Source organism: Chiloscyllium punctatum, chromosome 36 (assembly GCF_047496795.1).
Source record: "Chiloscyllium punctatum isolate Juve2018m chromosome 36, sChiPun1.3, whole genome shotgun sequence".
NCBI classification, from domain to species: Eukaryota; Metazoa; Chordata; class Chondrichthyes; order Orectolobiformes; family Hemiscylliidae; genus Chiloscyllium; species Chiloscyllium punctatum.
Window position 1 is genome coordinate 15,420,556 of NC_092774.1, and position 26,104 is coordinate 15,446,659.

Genomic DNA, 26,104 nt, shown 5'->3' on the forward strand with positions numbered 1-26,104 from the left:
GCCGTACTTATAGATAATGGACAGAGGGATGAATTTGCAGTCTGGGATGAAGCTCAATGTTCATTCAGACACGAGCAGCAGCAGCTTCAGAACCGCATGGTCCAACTTCCGCATTCAGACAATGGGGTGACTCTGATTAGCAGGAGGACCAACGTCCTTCCGGTCCTCCTGTGCTCCCTATTGGTCAATCAAAAGAAGGTCCCGCGCCTTATTTGCCGATAGCGATGAGCATGCGCACCAGTTTTTGCTGACACCAGCGAGCATGCGTACTGCGTTGCTGACACCGGCAAACATGCGCAGTATGCTCTTTGAGGCTGCTGCTGTTATTAACAGATTTGAAGTGTCCAAATGCCGACAGGGAAAAAAGGGGTAGAGCCACAATTTTTTTTTCCCTGTGGTTCGACATTTTATTGCTTCTGCGTTTTGTCTGGTTACTCCACTTTTGTATGTCTTTTGTCCTTGTTGAGAGAGAGTGTGCCCCAGTGAGCCGTCTATGGGATGGAGCTGTAACCAGTTACACAGACTGAAGTAACATTATAGTATTCGCAGCAGGGAGTAACTGCACACATTTCCTGAGTGTGATCACAGTTTCAATTGTTCATCAGAAACAGGGAGCCAAAAGGACACCAGAACGACAGAGAAGTCGTAGAAATGCGGGGACTGTGCTAATGGATTCCATTCCCTGTCGGTCCATGAGATTTATCAGCTCAGTCACAGGTGGGAGAGGCAGTTCTTCAAAACATTATTACAACATTATTTCCCATTGACAAAAACACATTCACGCTGCCTGATTACCTTGAACTTGTACAAGTGTCCTGTCATCACATCTTTAATCATAGCTTTGAACATTTTTCCAATGACATATGTTACGGTCTGCAGTTTCCTGTTCTCGGTCTCCCTTTTTGAAGAAAGGAGTTTTCCAATCTACAGAAACCTTCCCTGAAACTAATGAAGTTTGGAAAATTAAAACCAATGCATTAACTATATCACCAGCTAGTTTTTCTTTAAGGATCTAGAATGAAATCCTTTGGACCCCTGGGACTTGTGATCTTGTAGTTCCAACAGTTTACTCAGTACTACTTCCCTGCTAATTGTAATTGTCTTCAGTTCCTCCTTCCCTTTCAATTCCTGATTTCCAGCTAGTTCCAGGCTGTTACTTGTATCCTCTCTAGTGACGACAGATTCAAGCTCTTTTCAATTCACCGACCATCTCTTTATCCTCCGTTATTGAATCCCCAGACTCATTTTTTACAGAACCAACACTTAGCTTTTCTTAAAAAAGTTAGCAAATTGACGAAACTTTCCTTCCTGTTTTTATATTTTTGGCTAACTTTCTAACTCTAATTGCTGTGCTCCTGCCTCCATTATTTCTGATGTTTGGCCCAGCTCTCAACTCTCACATCAACCTGTCTGCATATTCTATAGAACTGACCTTGGTTAAGTGTTGCAAAACACACAAGGGCAAATTTTTCATCTCCAGAAAGTCTTAATACTGAACACGATAACATTCACTTTGAAATATTGTTCATTCAAACTTCACAAGCACACCCTTCAGATTTAAAATCCCACAATGACACCCAGTTTTGTTATGATCTTTAATTTTGAAGAGAAATTTGAATATCCAGTGATTAACTGGAAGAACTGTTCACGAGGTTTTCACATTTTTAAACAGAAAAAAATCAACTGGATTAATTTAGCAGAATAGCACATATGGCCTTAAATTGTAAATTGAGTTTTGTTTTGAGTGACGGAGCAGGTCCACACCAGATGAGGATCTAATACCTAGATTTAGGATGTTGTCAGGAGTTTTTATTCACCACAAAATGGCATCTCAATATAAAGTAATAGAACAACATGGCTTCAGGCTGCAAATTAACATTGTGTTTAAAATGGCTCAAAGCTGCATTTCTGCATTCCTGAGCGAACTGAATTACAGATTAAGCAAACGATGCCTTCTTCATTGTATGGATCTAATTAAGCTAGATAGGACATTACTGACCATCCTAGCTAACCTTGAAGCACAGGTATGAGGAGATAATGCGTGTGAAACAACCTTATTTCCCAGGAAATATCATTGGGTTAACCTGTTTCCATTATGTAATTTTATTACATTTTATTGGAATATTCTGTAATTAAGGCTGTATGGTCTCTTAAGAAACATATGAAAATTGATATTTTATTCCACGTTAATCACACAGTTTCTCCAAGGAACACAGAATCTTTTAATATCTGTGTTGCTGGACAAATCTTTGCCCGGCCGTTACAAATTAAAGTGTGAAACCTTGCTGAAGCAGACCATAATCCTAGTGTTCATTTGACCGATCTCGGAACTGAGAGACCCCTCCCGGGGGTTGAGCTCTTCAACTCTCACTGTGCTTTTGGTGTGACCCATGATTACAGAGACTTGTGGGAACGGAGAGGATTTTTAACCCCCATGGGGCAGACGAACAGTAATGCTGTTTTGTCCAATCAATCTGGCAGCGATCAAGATGTTCAGCTCATGCTGAGGCAATGGATACAGTCTCCAAAGGAATGAGCAGATGGATGCTGCTGCCAAGCGGGCAGCCTGACACCCCAAACCTCTGGTCCCACTGGGTCCCCAGCAAAACCCCGACAGAGACAATATGGGGATAGAAATGCCAGGCCTGGGTATGGGACTGAAATCACAGGGTGCGCCCCCTGCTGAGCAGCACAAACTATGGCCTCAAACAGGGTACTCCCTCCATACTCAAACCGAAATGTGGGTGACCCCTGATGGACTACTTTGTGTTCCTTCTTTGCTGCTGCCTTTTTCAATTGATTATGTGCATTATTGTACACACGTGGGTAAGGAGGGAATGGTTAATACTGTATTACAAACCTGGTGTCACCCAGATTTCCAGAAAGCAGATAGGAAAAGAGCTGAAGCATGTTTAATTTGTAAACAAACAAGATGCATGGTTTAAGAGGGATGCCCTAAGGTTGTTAACCACCTCCTTGCCTGGTGGGCCTTTTTACTTGTCTACAACTTGCTTTTAGAGTCATAGAGATGGACAGCATAGAAACAGACCCTTTGGTCCAACCCGTCCATGCCGACCAGATATCCCAATCCAATCTAGTCCCACCTGCCAGCACCCGGCCCATATCCCTCCAAACCCTTCCTATTCATATACCCATCCAAATGCCTCTTAAATGTTGCAATTGTACCAGCCTCCACCCTCTGGCAGCTCATTCCATACACGTACCACCCTCTGCATGAAAAAGTTGCCCCTTAGGGCTCTTTTATATCTTTCCCCTCTCACCCTAAAACTATGCCCTCTAGTTCTGGACTCCCCGACCCCAGGGAAAAGACTTTGTCTATCTATCCTATCCATGCCCCTCATGATTTTATAAACCTATAGAAGGTCACCCCCAGCCTCCGACGCTCCAGGGAAAACAGCCCCAGCCTGTTCAGCCTCTCCCTGTAGCTCAGATCCTCCAACCCTGGCAACATCCTTGTAAATCTTTTCTGAACCCTTTCAAGTTTCACAACATCTTTCCGATAGGAAGGAGACCAGAATTGCATGCAATATTCCAACAGTGGCCTACCAATGTCCTGTACAGCCACAACATGACCTCCCAACTCCTGTATTCAATACTCTGACCAATAAAGGAAAGCATACCAAATGCCTTCTTCACTATCCTATCGACCTGCGACTCCACTTTCAAGGAGCTATGAACCTGCACTCCAAGGTCTCTTTGTTCAGCAATACTCCCTAGGACCTTACTATTAAGTGTATAAGACCTGTTAAGATTTGTTTTCCCAAAATGCAGCACCTCGCATTTATCTGAATTAAACTCCATCTGCCACTTCTCAGCCCATTAGCCCATCGGGTCAAGATCCTGTTGTAATCTGAGGGAACCCTCTTCGCTGTTCACTACACCTCCAATTTTGGTGTCATCTGCAAATTTACGAACCGTACCTCTTATGCTCGCATCCAAATCATTAATGTAAATGACAAAAAGTAGAGGACCCAGCACCGATCCTTGTGGCACTCCACTGGTCACAGGCCTCCAGTCTGAAAACAACCCTCCACCATCACCCTCTGTCTTCTACCTTTGAGCCAGTTCTGTATCCAAATGGCTAGTTCTCCCTGTATTCCATGAGATCTAACCATGCTAATCAGTCTCCCATGGGGAACGTTGTTGAATGCCTTACTGAAGTCCATATAGATCACATCGACAGCTCTGCCCTCATCTATCCTCTTTGTTACTTCTTCAGAAAAATTCAATCAAGTTTGTGAGACATGATATCCCACACACAGTGTCATGTTGACTATCCCTAATCAGTCCTTGCCTTTCCAAATACATGTACATCCTGTCCCTCAGGACTCCCTCCAACAACTTGCCCACCAATGACATCAGGCTTACTGGACTCCCACCCTTCTTAAACAGTGGAACCATGTTAGCCAAGCTCCAGTCTTCCGGCACCTCACCTGTGACTATTGATGATAATATCTCAGCAAGAGGCCCAGCAATCACTTCTCTAGCTTCCCACGGAGCTCTAGGCTACACCGGATCAGGTCCTGGGGATTTATCCACCTTTATGTTTCAAGACATCCAACACTTCCTCTTCTGTATTTTAGGGTGTAGGTTAGGGTGGATTGGCAGTGCTAAATTACCCATAGTGTCCTGGGATGTGCAAGTTAGGATAGATTAGCCATGGGAAATACAGAGAAATGGGTTAGGTATGGGTGGGATGCTCTTCAGAGGGCCAGTGTGGAATAGATGGGCTGAGTGGCCTGCTTCCACATTGTTGGGATTCTATGACCCTCCCCACAAAGGAGCATTTTATCGGCATCTATCCTGTCAAGCCCCTTTCAGAATTCTACTGGTTTCAATAAGATCACTTCTGGTTCAGAGAGGTAGACAGCACAGAAACAGACCCTTCGGTTCAACTCGTCCATGCCGACCAGGATTCCCAAACTAAACTAGTCCCACTTACTTACATTTGGCCCATATCCCTCTAAACCTTTATATTCATGTACCCATCCAAATGTCGTTTCAATGTTGTAACTGTCCCCGCATCTACCACTTCCTCAGCAAGTTAATTCCATATGCAAACCACCCTGTACCAAAATGTTTGTCCCTCAGGCTCCTTTTAAATCTCTCTCCCCTCACTTTAAAAAAATATACCTCCTCGTTTTGAGCACCTCTACACTAAGGAAGAGCCCTTTGCTATTCACCTTACCTCCACTCTTCATGATTTTATAAATCTCAATGACATCACCACTCAACCTCCTGCACTTCAGTGAAAAGTGTCCCAGTCTCTCCTTATAACTCAAACCCTCCAGTCCTGGCAATGTCCTGGTAAATCTTTATTAAACCCTCTCTAATAGTATTCTTCCTATTACAGGGCCACCAGAACTGTACTCAGTCCTCTCCAAGTGGCCTCACCAACATCCTGTATAACCTCAACATGATGTCCCAACCCCGATACTCAATGGGGTGAACAATGAAGGCAAGTGTGCAAAACACCTTCTTGACCACCCTGTCTCCCAGTGATGCAGCTATGCACCTGAATCCTCCCATGTCTCTGTTCTCCAACAAGACTCAAGGCCCTACCACTACCTGTATAGGTCCACCCTTCCTTGTTTCAGCAAAATGCAACCCCTTGCTTTTATTCATACCTCTCTCATACATATACACACACACATACACCCCCCAACAATCTCACAGGCTTATACTCTTTACCAAGCATGCACACAAACTCACATGCACACACACAAATAACTCTAAGAAGTGAATTTGAATTGGCTGAATTATCTGCAGATACATTCTACTTTGCTCAAAAAGTGCGGAAACTGCAGGCAGTCAATCAGTGTAATATTTTATAAATTCCTACTTTGGAAATAGAACCAGTCTGATCCAAGATTGGGGTATGACAGGCTCGAACCTCACACCTTTAATGCATTGTCTGAGCTGTCAGCCTTTTTAAAAATAAAACCTTAAGTCATCTCAAGAACGTAACTTAAAAGATGTTCTGGGATTTACATATAAATGAACCAAAACCTGCAATCCATTCTCAAAGATGGAAGACTTAACAGCAATCTAGGTTTGTTCAATATATCCTATCAGTTGCATGACACTGTGAGCTTTTGCTATCAATTCTGTGTCTTTTGATCCGGCTCCACAGTTACCCGGTGAAGGAGCAGCGCTCCGAAAGCTAGTGCTTCCAAATAAACCTGTTGGACTATAACCTGGTGTTGTGTGATTTTTAACTTCATCCAGGCCAGTCCTCCATCGGCTCCTCCACCTCGTTTCCATTGAACACAGCCCACACCTCCCGATGCTGCCAGGAAACTTTACAATGACGAGGAAATGATGCACTCGACAATCCTGAAAAACTTACAATTTCGAATGGTACTGGCTCCTCATTCACTGCTCCATCTGACAGACAACATTGGAAGCTTAGTGCAGGAGGCTGAAAGAAATGATCAGCTTTAAAACAAAAACCTCTTGGAGCTCAAAGCTTTCAATGACAGTCTGAGCCAGGGGGTAAATTCAGGTAACCTTTATTGCGACCCAACTTTGTTACAGCTTCAGATCCCCCTGCAAAAAGGCAGAGAAAAAGTAGCTGCTTTTTAAACAGCTCAAGGTCAAAGTACATACACTCCACCCCCCACCCCCACGTTCTTTACTATTGGTTAGCACCCAGTCATCCCTTTGTAATTGGATCCTTGGTACAGTTGTAACCAGGAGGATGTGTTGCCTCCTCACTCAGCAATTTCAATCCATACTCTGTCTCCAAGTAAGTTTCTCCCCTCTCATTTGCCGAGTGAGGAGGGGTGGGGCAGTGTAGAGTCAACCACACTGCTGTAGACCTGGAGTCATGTGTAGGCCAGACCGGGTAAAGGATGCAACTTGGCCATCACAGTTTCAATTCCCCTCCAGGTGAACTCGCTGGTGCCTCCGCAGGGCGGAGGAGCAGGTGTAAGCCTTCTTGCACTGACAGCAGGTGAACGGCCTCTCCCCTGTGTGGACCCGCTGGTGGGTCAGCAAGGTGGAGACCTGGGTAAAGCACTTCCCGCACTCGGGGCAGCTGAAGGGCCTCTCCCCCGTGTGGACCCGTTGGTGGGTCAGCAGGGCGGAGGAATTGCTGAAGGCCTTCCCGCACTCGGGGCAGGGGAACGGCCTCTCCCCGGTGTGGCTGCGCCGATGAGAGTCCAGGGTAGATGGGAAACAGAAGCTTTTCCCGCAGTCATCACACTTCCATCGTTTCTCCAAAAGGTGGGATTCCTCGGGTTTCTCCATGGCCAATGCTTCAGTTACACACAAACACGCATACAGCCCCACCCTGCTGTCAATTCCTCTTTCCAGGCTGTATAACGGTTACATGGTCCACACTCAGTGCGCTGCAACAGTAGGGTCTCTCATCCAGTCCCACTGACGCTGAAAACATCCTCAAACAGGAACCAAAAAGCTTTGCTCCTTCTCACAGAATCATAGTTGAAAATTGTTGCGGTCCGAATGCACTGAGTGACTGTCAGACATTGACTCAAAGTGAGGACTGCAGACGCTGGAGAGTCAGTGTCGAAATGTGTGGCATTAGAAAAATCACAGCAGGTCAGGCAGCATCCGAGGAACGGGAGAGTCAACGTTTCGGGCATAAGGCCTTCATCTGTTGATTTTGAATCTTCTGACTTCAGATTTTCAAATACTCTGCAAAAAGAAATTACAAAAGTCATCACTATCAGTGCAGGGTAGAAATTCAAAACAGGCAATTCTACTTTCTGTGGAATATTCTTTTGTTATTCCACAAAATTGAAAGCACCATCCCAATCTCCCTTCCCCTCTGTTATCACTCCACTCTAACTAATTCCCCTGAAGTTGCTGATTCAGGATCTTACAGGGGCAGAAAAAGCAAAAACATCAAGACTGACATCTCTCTGAATTTTGGATACCTCCACCTGAAAGTTAATATCTTTCACAACACTGGGATCCTGCTGAGAGTGAGCAGGTCTGATTTTGGGAAGCAATAAAAAAGTGTCAATTCAGGGTGAACCTGCAATGCAGTTTCTTGAGGAAGGACCAGACACAAAATGGTTAACGACCCCGAGAAGGTGGGAGCAAAATGAGGCATCAAGGCATTAACAACGACACACTTCAGTCAAACTCTTCTGCTTCCAGTCAGGGCAGAACATGCTCTGAAAGTCCAGCCTTCACAACCACACTTCTGCTTTCACTGAAGACAATTAGAGTCACACAGCACGGAAACAGACCCTTTGGCCCAACCTGCCCAGATATCCTAAATTAATCTAGTCACATTTGCCATCACTTGGCCCCTATATGGGCTGGGTGCTGGCAGCTGGGACTAAATTGGGTTGGCTCTCTTGTCAGCAAGGACGGAGTTGGACCGAAGGGTCTGTTTCTGTGCTGTACATCTCTATGAGTGCAGTCACATTTACCACCACTTGGCCCCGATCCACTGAACCCTTTGTATTCATCCGCCCATCCAGATGCCTTTTAACTGTTGGAATTCTAACAGCCCCCACCACTTCCTCTGGCAGCTCATTCCATAAACGTACCACCCTCTTCATGATAAAGTTGCCCCTGAGGTCTCTTTTACATCTCCCCCCGCCCTCACCCTGAACCTATGACCCTCCAGTTCGGGATGCCCCCATCCCAAGGGAAAGACCTTGTCTATTTACCCTATCCATACCCCTCATGATTTTATAAAAGTCTCAGACTCTGGCGCGATGGGGAAAACAGCTCCACCCCATCCTTCTGTCCCTCCTCTCCCGGGTAATTAAGACACATACCTGAGTTTGCAGAGTCTGCTGCCTCCTTGGATTCACTCCAGTTGGCACAAGTGAACAGATTCCCCCCACACACTCCCAGGATGAAGAATTTCCGAGAGGGAGGGAGTCTCATGCAAACCGACAGGGCTACTACCATGTTGTGACGCCTTCAATGGGTCTGGGGTGGGGTAGGGAACAGGAAAAGGGGCGAGAGGAATGGGGTGGGGCGCGGCCGGCCGGCTGGCTAGCCTGCACTGCCCTGCACAGTTTGCAGGAATTCCTTCCCTTCACAGAATCCCCACAGTGTGGAAGCAGGCCACTCGGCCCGACGAGTCCACACTGACCCTCCGAAGGGTAACCCACCCACATCCCTTCACCTGTTGCTCTACTCCCTGACTATCACACCCTAACCTGCACATCCCTGGGCACTATGGGTAATTTAGCATAGCAATTTCCCCCCTAACCTGGACAAAGTTAAAAATCACAACACCACGTTATAGTCCAACAGGTTTATTTAGAAGCACTAGCTTTTGGAGCACTGTTCCTTCATCAAGTGGTTGTGGAGAATAAAATAATAAGACACAGAATTTATAGAAAAACATGACAGTGTCCTGTCACTGAAATGATCCATTGAACAAACCTGGATTGTTAAGGCTTTCATCTTTACAAATGGGTTGCAGGTATAATTAATATGCAAATCCCAGAACTTCCTGGAAAGCACCTTATCAAGCGAACTTAAAGTTTTATGACAGAAAGTGACACTTGAGCTCAGCTCTGCAAATGTGCATTCACTCCCATGAACGTGTGTGTGTGTGTGTGAGAGATCTTGTATGTGCGCATCTTATATATCTCTCTGTCTATTTGAGAACAGGTGCCTTACTTCTGTTGGTGTAAATATTGTTGTAAATCATAGCTGGGTTCTCAGAGTTAGATGTAAGGGAGAGAGAATTCCTCAAGTAGGATAGTATAAGAATCCTGGGAGAGCCCCATTTGTGGTTTACTTTCTCATGAACAAACATTAAACACGAGCACCTCGTCATTTCGAATTTGGTTTCCTTTTTCTTGTGAGATCCCCTGCTGTGATTACACTGTGCCTGGGTGGCTGACAGACTGGGAGATGGTGGGTTGGGGCTTGATTGACTGAATGCTTTATTGTTCCAGAAGGTGAGAAAGGGGACAAAGCTTCAGCAGAAATCCAGCAGAGCTGAGCACAGACCGACATCATACTCCTTGGGGACAGGGAGATCAACAGAGGACAGAGAAACCAGGCCCTGAAACCCGAGCTGACATCAGACTACCATGTGATCAGAGCTTTGATGAGCAGTGCCAACCCTCTACCTTTACCAAGCTTCCCATTAGACAACACCCTCACTATACAGAATCTAATCCTTGCCATCCTAAAGACATGTCTCTGTAAGGAGTCTCAGACCATAATTATTCACTTCAATGTGTGCAGTTAATTCATTCACTTTTGTTACAATGCAGCACACATTCAGACTCACCGTTTCAATTTTTGTGATCTTTAGAATCCAGTTTTGATTGCTGGTACATTTACTCTCCTTGTCCCTTTCTCTGATGTTCATTTCCCACATCACCTCACTGCTCACCGGCCTTGATTTGGATTGGCCATGCTAAATTGCCTATAATGATGACGGATGTGCAGGTTAGGTGGGTTAAACGTGGGAAATGCAGGGTTACATTACACTGTAATAGAAGCAGGAGAAGGCCATTTGGCCCATCCAACCTGCTCCGCCATTCATTAAGATCATGGCTGATCTATTCATCATCTGAGATCCTCCTCCCTGCATTGTCCCAACTACCTTTAATTCCCCTACCATGCAAAAACCCATCCAACTGTGTCTTGAATATACTTAATGAAGTTGCCTCCACTGCTTCCTGGGGCAGAGAATTCCATAGATTCACTAGACTCCAGGAAAAGCAGTTCCTCCTCAACTCTGTCCTAAATTTACTCCTCCTAATCTTGAGCCTGGTTTCATTCACCAGTAGAAATGACTCAATAGGTAGGGCTTCATCCTCACAGTGCAATGAATTCCCACTTTGCACCAAAACCTCGGATTTACTCACTCACTCAGTTGCTGTCTCACAAATGCAAGATTTCATTGTAACTTCTTCTGCTCCCATTAAGGGCAAACATCTTTGAAAGCTCCTCTTAAACTCCAACCTTCACAATCACCCTTCTGCTCTCCCCGAAGATGATTAGAGTCATACAGCACAGAATCAGACCCTTTGTCCATCCACACATCATTCCTGATGAAGTGCTCGGGACCGAAATGTCGACTCTCCTGATCCTCAGATGCTGCCCGACCTACCACCTTTTCCAGCGCCACACTTTGACTCTAATCTCCAGCATCTGCAGTTCTCACTTTCTCCACATCCCAAAGTATCACCATTTAAACAATAAACCGTCTTTCTGCTTTTTTTATCATAGCAAAGGCTATAAGTTCACATTGAGATACTGCATTTGCCACGTGTTTGTAAATTGTGGTCTTCTCGACTTCGGGGAGACTGAGCGTAAACTTGGGGAACGGATTGGTGAGCATCACAGCCGGGTCCGAGAGGCTGACCAGACCTCCCAGTCACCATCGATTTTAATTCCCCTTCCCACTCCCTTTCTGACAAGAACATCTTAGCCTTCCTCTATTGCCACAACGAACCAAACTGCAAATTAGGGAACAAACCCCATCTTCCGCCCGGGCAGCCTACAGCCTACAGGACACAACATCGAGTTCTCCAATTTCAAATAACCTCCCTTTCCATCCCCCGACTCCCTTCTCAGCCCCGTGCCCCTCACTACCACTCCTTCCTGTCACCAACCTGATTTCTTCCACCCAATTATTAATCAGACCATATCCTCTCCCTGTCTTCACCTATCCCCACGTTGGGCCCCAGCACCTATCCCCAGTCCTGAAGAAGGGTTACACCCAAAACGTCAACTTCCCCACTTCCTGATGCTACCTGGTTAGCTGTGTCCTTCCAGCCTCCTGCCTGTCTATTTTGCCAATTGAGACACAGACCTGGACCACGTTTCCAGAGTCTGTATCACTCCCTTTCCTTTCAGTTGGTGTAAGTCAACAAATTGAACTCCGGAAAAAAGTAGAAATGGCAAAGGGGGCGAGAAAAGAGAGTGCCGTACTCACAGATCTGAGACAGAGGAAGGAATTTGCGGTCTGAGTGAAGCTCAATGTTGATTCAGAAAGAGAGGAGCAGGAGGAGCAGCTTCAGAAACTCATGGTCCAACTTCCGCATTCAGACAATGGGGTGGCTCTGATTGGCAGGAGGACCAGTTTTTGTTTGGTCCTCCACGGTTCTCTATTGGACTATGAAAGGAAGGTCGCGTGCCTTTTTTTGCGGAAAGCGACGAGCATGCCCAGTGTTTAGCTGACACTATTGGGCATGTGCACTGCGTTACTGACACCGGGAAACATGCGCAGTATGCTCACTAGGGGTGCTGGTGTTCCTGTCAGATTTTAATAGGACAAAAAAGGGGTCGAGCTACTATTTGTTTTATCGCTGTGATTCGACATTGTATTGTTTTTGCATTCTGTCTGGCTGCTCAACTTTTGTATGTCTTTTCCCCACGTTGGGGGGCGAGTCCAGAACTGGAGGGCATGGGTTTAGGGTGAGAGGGGAAAGATTTCTGAGGGGCAACTTTTTTGCACAGACGCTGGTGTGTGTCAGCCAGAGGGAGTGGTGGAGGCTAGTACAATGATAATATTTAAAATGCATCTGGATGGGGATATAAATAGGACAGATTCAGAGGGATAAGGGGCCAAATACTGGCAAATGGGTCACGAGATTAATTTAGGATATCTGGTCGGCATAGACCGAAGGGTATGTTTCTGTGCTCTGTGATGCTATTTCGAGATAGTTGGAACCAACTTCACAAGACTAGGACTAGGCCATTCACCCCTTACATTCAAGATCAGAGTGGTGTTGGAAATCACAGCAGGTCAGGCAGCATCCAAGGAGCAGGAACATTGACGTTTCAGACAAAAGTCTCGAATGCTGCCTGACCGGCTGTGTTTTTCCAGCACCACTCTAATCTTGACTCTAATCTCCTGCATCTGCAGTGCTCACTTTCGCCCATTCACCCCTTCCAGCCTGTCCTGAGCGGTGGCCTGACTGCGGTTATTTCAGAGAAAGAATCAGATAGATTTCAGCAGCTCTTTTAAAAAACTTGAACGCGCTTTTCTGGCTTGAACGATGTTTCTGAAGATATTATTTTAGGTATTCTCAATTTTGAAGATCAGCCATTTCTCACCCCTCCCGACTCCCAGGTAGAGTCATCACCATCCATTATCTCCCTCTCTCTCTCTCTCTCTCTGTCCTTTGAAGGGTTTGATACAGAGGTCAAAGATGGTTCGAGGCTCGAGAAAGGACGGTGTGGTGGGGGCTGGGGAGAAAAGAGACCGAAAGGATGGGGGACAGAGAGAGAGAAAATGGACGGGGGGGCAGAGGGTGGGGGTAGAGAGAGACGTGGGGGTACAGAGAGAGAGAGAGAATGAGTGGGGTTGGTAGAGAAATTGGGCGGGGGAGAGAGAGTGGGCGTGGCGGAGAAGTGGGAGATGGCACAGGGCAGGGTGATACTGGGCACACAGACACACAAGATGGTCACTGAGCCATCAGTTGGCCAACTTGACACACGAGATGGCCGCTGGATCACAATATGGAGAGAAACAGCAGAGCAGATACAGACACTGTCTGGGGCCACCAGAATGTTAGCACAATGGACTCACAGCCCAGGTGATTAGTTTAAGGCGGGTGGGGGAGAGAATATTCATGAGTAATGAACACTGCCCACCGAAGTGTCTGGGTCCAGCCAACACCTCTTATAGAAGTGCTAACAGCATGATACAGACTCAATACCAAATGCTAACAGCCAGGGCTGCAGGAATCCTCCTTCTCAGGGAGAGCAATTAGCGCCCATTACTACAACAATGGATTTCCATGCAGACATTGAAATGGACAATGTCTGCACTGAAACTGACAACGACTGTGTGGAAATTAACAAAGGTTGTGCTGGAACTGACAATGATTGTATCAGCTATCAACGATTCTGCAAGGATTACCATAAACAAATCATGTTACAAAGACAATAATCTCATCCCTGACCGATTGTATCACAAAATGTATAAAAGTTTCTTGACGTGTGCTCCGGGTCGAGAGAAGTCTCGCAGCTGACACTGTGCTGTTGGTGTCTTTCTCTCCCCGGAGCCCCGGTATTTCCTTGTGCAATAAACTCTGTCATTGAACCCGAATTCTGACTCCGAGCCTGGTGTATTTCAGGGGAGAGAGAATGGGTGGGGTGGCAGATGGTGGGGGGAGGGGAGAGAGAGAGAGAATGGATGGTGGGGGCTGGAAGAATGGACATGGGACAGAGGGTGGGGTGAGAGAGAATAGATGGGTGTAGAAGGTGGGGAGACGGACTGGACAGGGCCTGAGGAATGAAACGACAGGGGTACAGAGGGTGGCGTGAGAGAGAATGGACAGGGTGTTTGGAGTATAGAGGGAGAATGGGCAAGAACCTGGGGATGGAGAGAGAATGGACAAGGGGCGCTGTGGTTGGCGGTGGAATGGACAGTGGGAGCTGTGGGTGGTGGGAGGAAAGAACGGGGGTGCTGTGAGTGGTGAGGGAGAATGGATAGGGGGCGCTGGAGTGCCGGGGTAGAAATGGACAGGGAGCGCTGGAGTGGCGGGGGCTAATGGACAGGGGGCGCTGTGTGTGGCCAAGATCAAAAAGGTTGATGACAGTCAACACTTATCAGATGGTTTCCCGAACAGAAAAACTTGCACTGGAGACTCCCAGAAGAGGGGTGTTTCATCTGTATTCCTTCAATTAGTTTTGAAATATTGTTGTGTATCTGAATTGTTCAGGGATACCTGTGACAGAGAGAGATGGCTTTGGTTGTTGGAGGTCAGTCATCTCAGTTCCAGGACGTCTCTGCAGGAATTCATAGGGTCGTGTCTTCTTCGGCTCAACCATCTTCATCAGTGACCTTCCTCCATCATAACGTCAGAGGTGGAGATATTCGCCAATAATTGCACAATGTTCGGCACGATTCACAACTCCTCACAAACTGAAGCAGTTCAGTTTGAAATGCAACAAGATCTTAACAATATCCAATGGGCTCAGGAGTGGCAAGTAACATATCTGCCATGCCAATGACAAACAATGACTCATCCCCAAAAGAGATAATCTGACCACTGCCCCGTGATATTCAACAGTGTTACTGTCACTAAACACCCCACTATCAACATCCTTGGGGTTTACCATTGACCAGAAACTCAGCTAGACTAATCACAGACACAATGGCAACAAGAGCAGGCAACAGGTCAGGGATACTATGGCGAGTAACTCGCCTCCTGACTCCCCAAACTCTGTCCATCTTCTACAAGGCACAAGTCAGCAGTGTAATGGAATACTCTCCCACCAGCTTGGATGGGTGCAGCTTCAACAACATTCAAAAAGCTTGATACCATCCAGGACAAAGTCGCCTGCTTGATTGGCACCATCTCCACATACATCCATTCCCTCTGTCCCACTGTTCAGAAGCAAGAATGTGGACGATCTACAAGATGCAACACAGAAATTCTCCAAATATCCTTAGAAAATACCTTCCAAACCAACAACCATTTCCATCTACAAGGACCAAGGCACCAGATGCTTGGGAACATAACCTCTTGCAAGTACCCCTCCAATCCACTCACCGTCCTGACTTGGAAACACATTGCTGTTCCTTCAGTGTTGCTGGGTCTAAATCCTGGAATTCTCTCCCTCAGGACATTGTGGGTCACCGTACAGCGTGTGGACCACAGAAGGTCACCATCACCTTCTCAAGGGGAACTAAATGCTGGCCAGCCAGCGAAGCCCATGTAACACGAATAACTTTTAATAAATGATTGAAACGGAGGGTTGGAACCTGCAAACTAAACAAAAATCAACGTTCAGGTGGAACAGACGTCGCGCTTTGATTCGGTCCTTATTTGAGGACAGATAAAGAGCGATATACTGACACTGAACTGGAAATAGAGAGTTAAACCCCTGTAGTGATTCACTCAGTCTATCAATTGAAAATCGATTCAAGATTAGCTCTTGACATATACGTCCCCAATACATGAAAAAGGACGGTTAAGAAGGCATATGGGACTCTTGCAGTCATCGCTTTAATGGCTGATGTAATACCCACAATCCCACGCGTTCCAGACACCGCTCTATTGGCCGTGAGCAGTGTTCATGGTGCGCATGTGTGAGATCGTCATAGGGCCCCACCCCTCGTCGTTCTGATGGACGGGGAGACCAATCTTTGGGAAACCCTCTCGGACCGGAAGGGGCCTGGTCCTCCTGCCAATCAGAACCTCCGCCACTGTCTGAATGCGGAAGGTCGACCATGAGCTTCTGAAGTTGCTGTTGCTCCTCTCTCTCTGAATGAAGATTGAGCTTCAGTCCAGACTGTAACTTCCTTCCTCTGTTTAACATCTGGGAGGACCGCACTCTCTTTTCTCGCCCTCTTTCCCATTTCTTTTCTCATCCTTGGGTTCAGCTGTTGGTTTGTAGGAGCTGAGGGGAAAAAGAAAGTCAATCGAGGTGAAGGGACAGACTCTGGAAAAGGTTGGTCTAGATCTGTGCCTGTTAATGTTTGACAGGCTTTGTTTCCTGAGCTTGAGACATTTACTTGTCTGGCAAAAAGGGATGGTGTCTTGATCCATGTTGGGGATGGAAGTGGATTATGTTGTGGGTGACTTGCTCGTAGTAGTCCAATAAGTATTAGATAAGTAATCATGACACACAAACCTTGGGTTATTGACTGTTTATTCGGAGCTCACGGGGAGAGCCAAGTCGACCTCATGGTCACAAGTCACTCTGACGAGAAACAGAGAGTTGTATGATTATATAGGTTACAATCATTTAACAATTAGCAAACTGTTAATTGCAGGATATTGAGCAAACTGAGGCACTTTGCCCAGTCACGTAGTGCCTGGACAGTTTTGGTTAGAATCTGATCAGTATACAATAGGTCCTTGCAAAGAGAAAGATATTCCCATGCAAGGAAAGAATTTGTTTATCAGGTAGCAGTACAGCTGCAAGGCCGAGTGTCTCTGTTGAGCCTGGGAAACACAATCTTAGCCTGGGAAACATAAGGTTTGGCAAGCAGGCACTAAGCTGAGATTGAAAGTGGTTTCCAGGTTTTTAATATGCGACTAAATGGCTGACCAGAATATAATAATTCTCCCACAATTCCTTCCTTCTTTTCTTTCACCAAATCAGGAGGTCAGTTCAGAGGAACCGGCAAAAGGAGGGACCCAGTGGGGTTTGTTGGCGATGGGGGTTTAGAGTCGGCAAGGTAACCGTCATAGTCCAGGTCACCAGGATCAGGAGAGAGAGTGTCAGTGAAACCATCCATTGGTGCGGAAATGTCAGAAATGAGAAGCGGCACAAGTTGGGAAGATGCTGGGATATTCGGCATCAGAAGGCAGCTGAAATGGGCACAGCACTGTTTCTGGAAAATAATACTAAGTGCTCGCAGAACGAAACCAGCAATGAGAAGCACAAGGCCCTGGAAGAGAGCGGGAGCCCAAAAGCCAAGCCAACCACCCATCCATGACCAAAGGTCCCAACGGGGAGTAGTGTCATGGAGGGAGGAGGCCGCCTCGCCAATGTGGGCGGCAATGTTAGTAATGTTGTCACTGGAGTCGGGGATGTAGATACAGCAGTCAGAGCCGATAAGGGCACAAGTGCCTGCTTTCTCAGCTAACAGGGAGTCGAGGGCCATGTGACTTTGGAGAGCAATGGTGCAGACAGTGACCATCCCTGCACTGAGCAGGTCAAAGGCTGAAGGTGTGGCAGTGGCAATCTCTTCCAGAGTGGTAGCAATTCGCTAACCTTCACCCTCAAGGTGGAGGGTAGCATAGGGAGGGGGGAAGGTAGAGAAAAGGTGCTGAAAAGTTGTGAGCGCTCTCTTGATTTGCGGTTTGGAAGTGAAAGGCAAAGTGTGGGAGTGGTAAAGGAAAGGGACAACATAACCTAAATACCAGCTGCCAGTCCAGGAGGTAGGCAGCCAGGGGTAAGCCGTATGGCCACAAATGAAATCAGTGCCGTTGGAGGGCAACAAATGATTGCATTGGGTTCCAATCCAAAAGGTGGGAAGTGAGGAATTGATGGCGGTCTTGTCAGGACCCCTGAGGTTAAGTATGCTCCTGTCTGCAGTGGGCTGGTAAGCAGTTGAAGTAAGGAGTAGGGAGTGCAGACACTTACTGAAACCAGCCTGTCATCCTGAGGGATGCTTGCTCTTGATGCAAGTACTTCCTAGATGTGGAGTCATGGGGGCAGTGAGATTGGTGAGGAACAGGGAGGGGGGTGTTCGGGCAGGGTTGTATTTTTTTTCTCTTCTCTACCCCCCCACCCTACCACCTTGCTGCAGGAGTGCTTATATTTCCCCCCGCACCCATGAGGCGTGTGTAGGTGTGAGACACAGTGAAAGACAATAAGTGCACAAATCTTTATTCCACTTTCACCACCAGGAAGAAAGGAAACACCCGAGTGGCCAGTGACGAGCAGTGCCCTTCTCAGAGGGCAATGCTGCGTGATCAAACAGTGAGGGGGAGGGCAGGGATCAAATCAAAATAGAGTTGGAGGGGGAAATAATACACTCCATTCCCTGCGGTGCCCACCTCTCTCTGAACAGCCCAAAGGTGTTGGTGGGCACCGCGTGCTCCTTCTCCAGAGACACCCCGGCTCTGACATACCCACAGAGGAGGGGCAGGCAGTCACCCTAACGACCCCCTCTATGACCTGCTGCCTGGACCTGTCTATGGCCAGTTTGGCCAGGCCCAGGAGCAGAGGAGGTCCTGTGACCTGTCCTCCCCACATCGCACTGGGTGCCCAAACATGACAGGAGTGATAGTATTGAGGCTGGAACCAACCCTTGAATGTATCCATTGTATATCCCACTGATTGCCAGCGGAGGTGGGTATTATCCCTGTCAGAGTTTGGGGTGCTCACCCACTTAGGAAACCGGGGGGATGTGAAAAGTTGTGACAGCAGCAGAGCGACCCTGATACAGCCCCCCCATTCAGCAGGGTCAGATTCATTAAAAGGTATGGATCTCAGGGGGAATCCCTCCCTTGGAGTGGATGGGAATATGGGCACAAACCCAGCAGCTCGAGCGGCTGTCCTTTTCTGCATAAAGGTATGTCCTGTAAAGAAAAATATGACACTGTAATTCCCATTTACTACAGAACACCAGGTTATCCATTGTGGCCCAATCAAACACAGTCAGTGAAAGAAAGATAAGGAAGAGTGCAGTGAAAGGCAGAATGATCAGGCTGAACCATTCACGATGAAGACTGAAGATGTGTCTCTGACGGGGGTCTTCTGGTGTTCCTCCAGGAGGTGGCGCTCGTTTTCATTGTGTTGTGTGTGTGTCCATGCGGCCTCCCCATGACCTTGACTGTTGACCGGGGAACCCCAGCAGGGACTAGGAACGGGCCTTTCCATCTCAGCCCCAATATGCCCCGGTCCGACAGGCAGGGAGGATTGGAAATGAGGGATCGGGGCTGGGGAGGGAGTTGGGGATGGGAAGTGAGGGTTTATTTGAAATTGGAGAACCCAATCCTGAGTCCTCCGAGCTGTAGGCTGCACAGGCGGGAGATGAGGTGTTGTTCCTCCAGGTTGTGGTTTGGTGTGGTGTGGTAACGGAGGAGGCCAAAGGTGGTCATGCCAGGAATGGAGTGGGGGAGGGGGATTAAAATGGGTGGTGACTGGGAGGTCCGGTCGGCCTCTGTGGACCCGGCTGCGATGCTCGGCGAACCGTTCCCCAAGTTTATGCTCGGTCTCCCCGATGTAGAGAAGACCACCATTGGCAAACACATGGCAAATGGAGTACCACAATGTGAAGTGAGAGCCTTTCTGTAGAAATAAAAGCTGAAAGGAGGTGTATTGTTTAAATGGTGATGGATTGGGATGTGGAGAAGGTGAGGACTGAGATCAGAGTCAAAGTGTGGGACTGGAAAAGCACACTAGGTCAGGTAGCATCCAAGGAGCGGCAGAGTCGACATTTCGGGCACCAGCCCTTTATTCGGAATGATGTGTGGACATACCAAGTGGCCTCAGCGTCCTCCTACACCAGTCACTGCCAGTTGTCAGACAGGTGCAGCAAGCAGTCAGCAAGGCAAGTTGTATATTAGCAAAAGGAATTGAGCTCAGAAGTGAGAATGTCTCTCTGCAGTTAGGGGATCATTGAATATATTCGAGGCTGAGCTCATCTGATTTTAGAACAAGCATGAAGTGGATGTTTATGGGGGAAGGCAAGAAAATGATTTTAAGACCAGTACAGAACAGTTACTGGGTCATACAGCACAGAAACAGACCCTTCAGCCCAACTAGTCCATGCTGACTATATTCACAAACTAAACAAATCCCACCTAGATTGGCCCAATTCCCTCTGAACCTTTCCTATTCATGTACTTATCCAAATGTCTTTTAAATATTGTTACTGTACCTGCATCCACCACTTCCTTTGGACATTTATTCCACACACAAACCACTCTCTGTGTTGAAAAAAAGGTGCCCCTCCTGCCTTTTTGAAATCTTTCTCCTCTCGCCTTCAAATTTGCTGCCTACTCTTGAACCACCCACCCTAGGGAAATAATACCTGGCAGTCACCTCATAGGGGTCGGTTCCTGAGGATTGGAGGGCGGCTAATGTTATACCACTTTTTAAGAAAGGTGGGAGAGAGAAAGCAGGAAATTATAGACCAGTTAGTCTGACCTCAGTGGTGGGAACGATGCTGGAGTCTATTATAAAGGATGAAATTACGGCACATCTGGATAGCAGTAACAGGATAGGACAGAGTCAGCATGGATTTATGAAGGGGAAATCATGCTTGACTAATCTTTTTGAATTTTTTGAGGATGTGACTCTGAAGATGGACGAGGGAGATCCAGTAGATGTAGTGTACCTGGACTTTCAGAAAGCTTTTGATAAAGTCCCACACAGGAGGTTAGTGAGTAAAATTAGGGCGCATGGTATTGGGGGCAAAGTCCTAGATTGGATTGAAAATTGGTTGGCTGATAGGAAACAAAGGGTAGTGATAAACGGCTCCATTTCGGAATGGCAGGCAGTGACCAGTGGGGTACCGCAGGGATCCGTGCTGGGACCGCAGCTTTTTACAATATATGTAAATGATATAGAAGATGGTATCAGCAATAACATTAGCAAATTTGCTGATGATACAAATCTAGGTGACAGGGTGAAATGTGATGAGGATGTTAGGAGATTACAGGGTGACCTGGACAAGTTAGGTGAGTGGGTAGATGCATGGCAGATGCAGTTTAATGTGGATAAATGTATGGTTATCCACTTTGGTGGCAAGAACAGGAAGGCAGATTACTACCTCAATGGAATCAATTTAGGTAAAGGGGCAGTACAGAGAAATCTGGGTGTTCTTGTACACCAGTCAATGAAGGCAAGCATGCAGGTACAGCAGGTAGTGAAGAAGGCTAATAGCATGCTGGCCTTCATAATAAGAGGAATTGAGTATAGAAGCAAAGAGCTGCTTTTGCAGCTGTACAGGGCCCTGGTGAGACCACACCTGGAGTACTGTGTGCAGTTCTGGTCTCCAAATTTGAGGAAAGACATTGTGGCTGTTGAGGGAGTGCAGCGTAGATTCATGAGGTCAATTCCTGGAATGGTGGGATTACCTTACACTGAAAGACTGAAGCGACTGGGCTTGTATACCCTTGAGTTTAGAAGACTGAGAGGGGATCTGATTGAGACGTATAAGATTATGAAAGGATTGGACACTCTGGCAGCCGGAAAATGTTTCTACTGATGGGTGAGTGCTGAACCAGAGGACACAGCTTAAAAATACGGAGTAGACCATTTAGAACAGAGATGAGGAGAAACTTCTTCACCCAGATAGTGGTGGGTGTGTGGAATGCTCTGCCCCAGAGGGCAGTGGAGGCCCAGTCTCTGGATTCATTTAAGAAAGAGTTGGATAGAGCTCTCAAAGATAGTGGAATCAAGGGTTATGGAGATAAGGCAGGAAGAGGATACTGATTAGGAATGATCAGCTATGATCATATTGAATGGCGGTGCAGGTTCGAAGGGCTGAATGGCCTACTCCTGCACCTATTGTCTATTGTGTTATCCCCCTCATGATTTTATAAACCTCTGTGCGGTCACCTCTCAACCTCCTGTGGTCCATTGAACAAGTCCCAACCTATTCATCTAGATGTCGGCAGAATCACAACCAATCCGTTGAATGTTGGTGCAGGTTTGTAAGCCCAGATGGCCTACTCCTGCTTCCAATTCTCTCTCACTATCCAGGACAGCAAGAGAACATAAGACATGGGAGCAGAAATTTAGGCCATTCAGCCCATCAAGTCTGCTCCATCATTCAATCATGACTGATACGTTTCTCAATCACATTCTCCCACTTTGTCTCCATAACCCTCCATTGCCTTGATACTCAAGAACGTCTCTATCTCAGTCTTAAATATCCTCGGTGACCTGGCCTCTACAGCCTACTGTAGCAGTGAATTCCATAGATTCACCACTCTCTGGCTGAAGAAGTTTCTCCTTACCTCCATTCTGAAAGGTCTTCCCTTTACTCTAAGGCTGTGCCCACTGGTTCCAGTCCCTCCAACCAATGGAAACATCTTCCTAACTTCCACTCTGTCCAGGCTGTTCAAGATTCTGTATGTTTCAGTTAGACCCTCCCCCCTCCCGAGTGTGGGCCTATTAATTAGCATGAACCAGACCCTTCAGGATGAGGTATAGTAGGGATTAGGGTCAGCAAAGTGAGAATGGACGGAGTATGTGTGGGATGGAGATTTTCAGCATCTAGGGAATAAGAGAGGAAAGAGAGTTCACTATAAATTAGAATTGTCCGGATGGGCTGATGGGCCAAGGAGGAACAGATGGAGTTGAATTTGGAGAAATGTCAGGTTTGCATTTTGGTCAAGTAATCCAGGCAGGACTGACATAGTTAAGGGAAGTGTTGCAGAACAAAGAGACCTTGGAGTGCAGGTTCATAGTTCCTTGAGAGTGGAGTCACGTGTAGACAGGATAATGAAGAAGGCATTTGGGATGCTTTCTTTTATTGGTCAAAGCATTGAGTGGATGAGTTGGGAGGTCATGTTGTGGCTGTACAGGACATTGTTTGGACCATCTTTGGAATACTGCATTCAGTTCTGGTCTCCCTGCTATAGGAAACGTGTTGTGAAACTTTGAAAGGGATTGGTAAAGATTTGTGAAGCTGTTGCCAGAGTAGGAGGGTTTGAGCTACAGGGAGAGTCTGAATGGACCAGGATATATTCTTGGTGCATCGGAGGCTGAGTGGTGACCTAACATGTTTATAAGGGGCATGCATAGGGTGAAGGTCTTTTCCCCAGGGTATGGGAGTCCAGAACTAAGAGGGGCATAGGTTTAAGGTGAATGGGGAAAGGGAAGTGAGGGGCAACTTCTTCACACACAGGGTGGTGAATGTATGGAACAAGCTGCCAGAGGGAGTGGTGGAGGCTGGGGCAATGACAACATTTAAAAGGCATCTGGCTGGCTCCATGAATAGGAAGGGTTTAGAGGGATGTGGGCCAAATGCTGGAAAATGGGACGCGATTAATTTAGGAATTCTGGTCAGCATAGACGAATTGGGATGACTGGTCTGTTTCTGTGCTGTATGACTCAAATCATCTTCGGTGAAAGCAGAAATGTGGTTGTGAAGACTGGACTCGCAGAGCAGCTTTCAAGGATATTTTGCCCTTAATGGGATCAGAAGAAGTTAAAATGAAATCTTTCATTTGTGAGCCAGCAACTGAGTGAGTGAGGACATCTGGGATTTTGTTGGAAAGTGGGAATTGATTGCACTGTGGGGATGAAGCCCTACCCTATCCAGTCATTTCTGCTGGTGGGTGAGTCTAGGCCTCAAGGTTAGGGGGAGTGGATTTCGGACAGAGATGAGGACAAATTGCTTATCCCAGACAGTAGTGAATCTATGGAATTCTCTGGTCAAGGAAGCAGTAGAGGCAGCTTCATTAAATATATTCAAGACACAGTTGGATGGGTTTTTGCATGGTAGGGGAATGAAGGGTAGTTGGGACAATGCAGCGAGTAGGAGCTGAGACAATGGATAGATTGACCATGATCTTAATGAATGGTGGAGCAGGCTGGATGGGCCAAATGGCCTCCTCCTGCTTCTATTACTCCAAAACTATAACCCTGCATTTCCCATGGCTAACCCACCTAACCTGCACATCCCTGGACGCTCTGGTCAATTTAGCATGGCCAGTCCAAATCAGGCCTGGTGAGCAGTGAGGTGATGTGGAAAATGAACATCAGAGAATGATAGAAAGGGACAAGGAGAGTAAATGTACCAGCAATCAAAACTGGATTCCGAAGATCACAAAAATTGAATCTAAAAATGGTGTCTGAATGTTTGCTGCATTGTAACAAAAGTGAATGAATTGACTGCACACATTGAAGTGAATAATTATGATCTGAGACTCCTTACAGAGACATGGCTTCAGGATGACAAGGATTGGATCCTCAAAAGCGAGGGGGTAATCAAATGGGAAGCGTGGTAAAGGTAGAGGGTTGGCACTGCTAATCCAAACACTGATCACAGGGTAGTCTGGTGTCAGCTGAGGTTTCAGGTCCTGATTTCTTTGTCCTGATTTCTTTGTCCTCTGTTGATCTCCCTGTTCCCCAGGAGTATGATGTCGGTCTGTTCTCAGCTCTGCTGAATCTCTGCTGAAGTCTTGACCCCCCTTTTACACCTTCCGGAAGAGTAAAACAACCCACAATCTCCCAGCCTGTCAACCATCCAGACACAGAGTGTAGTCATAGCAAGGAATCAAACAAGAAAAATGAAACCAAATTCAAAATAAATATGTGCTCGTGTTTAATGTTTGTTCATGAGGAAGTAAACCAGAAATAGGACTCTCCCAGAATTCTTATGGTGACCTACTTGAGGAATTCTCTCTCCCTTCCATCTAACTATTTGTACCCAGCTAAGATTTACAACAATATTTACATCAACAGAAATAAACCGTCTGTTACAAAATAGTCATAGAAATATACAGCACGGAAATAGACTTTTTCTCTCATGCACACACGAGTCCATGGGGATGAATTTGTATTTGCAGAATTATATTTACAAATACATTGTATTGTGCATTTTTTGAGCAAAATCTGCAGCCAGTCAATCCATGTCATATTTTGTAAATTCCACTTTGGAAATAGAACCAGTCTGACTCAAGATTGGGATACAGACAGATCCTCACCTCACACCTTTAATGCATTGTCTGAGCGGAGATGGCACCTTTTGTTATAAAACTTTTAAGTTCTCTCGAGAAGGTGCCTTACAGGACGTTCTGGGATTTACATATTAATGATACCTGCAACCCATTCTGAAAGATGAAAGCCTTAACAATCCAGGTTAGTTCAATATATCATTTCAGTGGCAGGACATTGTCGTGTTTTCCCATAAATTCAGTGCGTTCTGATCTTATACTCCACAACAACCTGATGATAGAGCAGTGCTCCGAAAACTAGTACTTCCAGATAAACCTGTTGGGCTATAACCTGGTGTTATGTGATGTTTAACTTTGTCCAGGTTCGGGTGGATTGGCCATGCTAAATTACCCATAGTACCCAGGGATGTGCAGGTTAGGGTGGATTGGCCATGCTAAATTACCTATAATGCCCAGGGATGTGCAGGGTAGGGTGGATTGGCCATGCTAAATTACCCATAGTACCCAGGGACCTGCAGGGGAAGGTGGATTGCCGTGCTAAATTCCCCATAGTGCCCAGGGATGTGCAGGTTAGGGTGGATTGGCCATGCTAAATTGTCCCATAGTGCCCAGGAATGTGCAGATAAGGTGCATTACTCAGGGTTAACTGTCGAGCAAAAGGGGTAGGGGAATGGGTGTGGGTGGGTTACCCTTCTGAGGGTCGGTGTGGACTCGTTGGGCCGAGTGGCCTGCTTCCACACTTTGGGGATTCTCTGAAGAGAAGGGGTTTGTCCAAACTGTACAGTGCAGCGCAGGCGCAGCGTTGAGCGGGCCGAGGGGGAGGGGGGAGGAGGGGGGAGGGGAGGGAGGGGAGGGGGGGAGGGGGAGGGAGGGGAGGGAGGGGAGGGGGGAGGGGGATGGAGGGGGAAGGGGAGGGAGAGGTAGGGGGAGGGAGAGGTAGGGGGAGGGGGAGGGGAAATCTGTTCACTTGTAGCAACTGGAGTGAATCCAGGGAGGGAGGAGACTCTGCAAACTCAGGTATGTGTCTTAGTTACCCGGGTGAGGTGAGGAGGGGAGATAGAGATTGGGAACTG

The 26,104-nt window shown here is 46.9% G+C and overlaps 1 protein-coding gene and 1 long non-coding RNA gene across 2 annotated transcripts in view; both read right to left on the minus strand.

The window, feature by feature from the left end:
• Positions 1–106, minus strand: part of LOC140460747 (uncharacterized) — a 175,083-nt gene extending 174,977 nt beyond the window's left edge. The window contains exon 1 of the mRNA XM_072555396.1: positions 8–106. The gene's annotated coding sequence lies outside the window, so the exon portion shown is untranslated. The remainder of the gene's footprint in view (positions 1–7) is intronic.
• Positions 107–6,548: 6,442 nt separating this feature from the next.
• On the minus strand, positions 6,549–12,050 carry LOC140460812 (uncharacterized). Its single transcript, XR_011954352.1, has 3 exons — positions 11,918–12,050; positions 10,262–10,399; positions 6,549–7,680 (listed from the first exon to the last, which is right to left on the minus strand). It is a non-coding gene; the product is annotated as an uncharacterized lncRNA (long non-coding RNA).
• Between the last annotated feature and the right edge of the window lie 14,054 nt (positions 12,051–26,104).